Genomic DNA, 3362 nt, shown 5'->3' with positions numbered 1-3362 from the left:
GATAACAGTTTTTTTAAGAATTCCCCCACTTTTTTTTTTGTATACAACTGAGATAATCAATTTTACTCATTCTAAAATTCACTCATGATGTTGAATGCGTAAAAATATTTTCAAATATTATAAGAATTACTACATCCATAATGTTATGAGCAACTACACGTCAATCATTTGTTGCTTTGGGACGATTGATATCCAATACGAACTTGGTTAATGACACTCTGGAGAAAACAAACATTAAAACGATTTTTTTTTTCTTGCAGAGCGCGAGTAATTGTTTAAAGGTGATTTAGCCAAAAGCTAGATTGCCCTATCTATATTATAAAGGTAGGGTAAATTGAGCTGAAATTTCCCTAGTTGATCGTGTCATTTTACAAATGGCTAAATTTCAGTAGAATGAAGAGCTCCCATTTCAGAAAGAAGTAAATGATTATACTGTAGTGTTTCTACAAATATGCGTACCTAAAATTAATTACACCAAAATGCCTCAGGAATAAAAAAATCTTTTCGTTCATTGACAATTTCCTTCTATAAATATTCCTTTGTAATTCTCACGTACAAAACGTACGTTCATATCGTATAACGAAAGGTTTCTTTATTGGGGTATTTCAGATATCAAAATAAAATCCCCTTTTTACAGCAATTGAAGCAAAACAAGCATAAAGCAGGGGCGCCATGCTCATTTTGGTAAAATTATCGAAGGATATTTCAAAATTATAATGTTTTTACCAACATTGCAAGATTTCTCATACTGATATACCATCTTTCTCTTGAATCCTCGTTCTTATATCGTACAATTTCTATTACTATAAATATAAACACGGGAATTAATAAACAAAAGAGAAATATCCATTATTATTATTATTCATTATTATTATTATTATTATTATTATTATTATTATTATTATTATTAATAATAATAATATTAATATCACTTGCTAAGCTATTTCCTATGTTAACGATAAAAGCTTGAACAAAACAAGAGGAAAGGAATAAGATAGAATAATGTGCCCGAGTGTACCCTCTAGCAAGAGAACTATAACAATGGTTTGATTTTGGACTGTCCTCCCAGAAGAGCTTCTTACCATAGCTAAAGAGTCTCTTCTACCCTACTAAGAGGAAAGTGGTCGCTGAACAATTACAGTGCAGTAGTTATAACTGAATCATGTTGACAAAGCTTTATAAAAAGTTAATTTTGAGTTCAAGGAAAAGATGAATAAATTATGGAGAAAATTGTGAGTTCAAGGAAAAGATGAATAAATCATTGAGAATTATACAGGCTTCTGAATACCGAATATCAATCTCACACCCACCTAATATTCGTAATATATCTGCTTTAGCAAACCGGATATAACAGTATCAACTGATGGGTTGCATAAAGTGACTTGTGCAATAGAGTACTGTATTAAACACGAAATGAACCTGCCAAAAACGCCTGACATACACGACACAAGAGCATTGGTCCCTCTCAGTAAAATGTGACAAATGCTGATCATCGTTATACATAAGATCATGGCCAATAAAGAGGCCTCCTTCCTTTGCTATCTGACGAAGTATCTGCTACCTTCTGCTAAGTTTTTATTAGACCTTTGAGGTAAAAACATTTACTGCGTTTTATTCATGAGACTCTATGATACTTTGGAAGGAAAATATCTCAATTACATAATAAAGAGCAACTCTCTCTCTCTCTCTCTCTCTCTCTCTCTCTCTCTCTCTCTCTCTCTCTCTCTCTCTCTCTCTGTTATATATATATATATATATATATATATATATATATATATATATTCATATTTATATTTATATATATATGTATATATAGTATATATATACTGTATATATATATATATATATATATATATATATATATATATATATATATATATACACATATGTATATATATCCTGTCACAATGATCGAAAATCACTCGGAAAGCCCAATATACCACAAATTGCCCAAACTGCAGTGTGATAGATGAGAAAGGGGGCCGAACTGGGGGTGAGAATAGTTAAACCTCTGTGCATATTTATCTAAATATTTAGACATCATTTTTGACGGGTCGAGTATACTAGTTGAAAAAAAAAGAACATTGGCAAAGTGAGGAAGACATGCAAGTAAAAAAGGAAAGACAAAAATAGATGAATTAAACCTCAAAAACTTCCCAGTCTTCCCCCATAGACTTCCCAACCAGGCTGCTTGTGGGCTGTCTACCTTACGACAGCTATCAATTTCCTGTCTGGAACGAACTATTGAACTCTGACGAATACGGAACTTGGGAAACCAGTTGACCATTGATGCTATAATTCGACATCACTTCCACAAAGTTTCTATGGTTTGTTGCAAGTTTAAGTTTTGAGACACAAGAGATTGTCATTCGATTTCAAACCAACAATGTTTGAAAGTGGATTTCGTGTTTACTTGTATCTAATCAATGTTTGTTTGTGTAATTTATGGCTACTAAATATCCTAAAAGGTTTGAGACTTTAATGAGAGTTTATGACGTGGAGGTTATAATAAGAGAATCACCTTCAACTTTAATAACAGTAATAATGTCAATAATAATATTAATAATAATAACAACAACAACAACAACAACAACAACAACAACAACAACAATAATAATAATAATAATCTCCCCTAAATATTAAATAAAAAGTGACGTAATATATATACAGGTAAATATATATATATATATATATATATATATATATATATATATACATATATATATATATATATATATATATATATATATATATATATATATATATACACGGTCACACACAAAGGTATAACTAGATGTATAACTACTAGATCTCTCCCTGTCCCTCGTGTAGAAGGGAGATGGAAAAGTCATACCCCGGTGAGAGGAATTGTAGTTAGGAAAGAGAGAGGGGGGTGGAAAGTGTTGAATTTGTGTGTACCCATATCTATGTATATATTTAGCTGTAATTTTTGACGGGTTGCGTACACTAATAATAATAATAATAATAATAATAATAATAATAATAATAATAATAATAATGGTGTTGACAAACTGATTCACTAATCTGTTTCAATGGTAGTGATTAAGATGAGTATCCAGCGCATGCGCAGATATCTGAGAGCTGGCAATGCAATGACATTTGAGGGATTAAATAAGTCCTAAACGTAAACCTTTAATTTGTTAGGAAAGAGTAGGTCACCATCACGTTAATTGATGTGAAGGAACCAGTACATCTTTAGAGCAGTGCTCTCACATTATTTGATGTGCAATTGAGAAATACATCATGAAAGAAACAGAACATCACAACCACATCACTATCATGAGTACGGAGTAACGCATCAAAAGCACGCTGTATTCAAGCGATGTACTAGACATTAACAC

Source organism: Palaemon carinicauda, chromosome 17, assembly GCF_036898095.1.
Source record: "Palaemon carinicauda isolate YSFRI2023 chromosome 17, ASM3689809v2, whole genome shotgun sequence".
Lineage (NCBI taxonomy): Eukaryota > Metazoa > Arthropoda > Malacostraca > Decapoda > Palaemonidae > Palaemon > Palaemon carinicauda.
The sequence above is the reverse complement of the archived record's forward strand: the minus strand, read 5'-3'. Positions refer to the sequence as shown.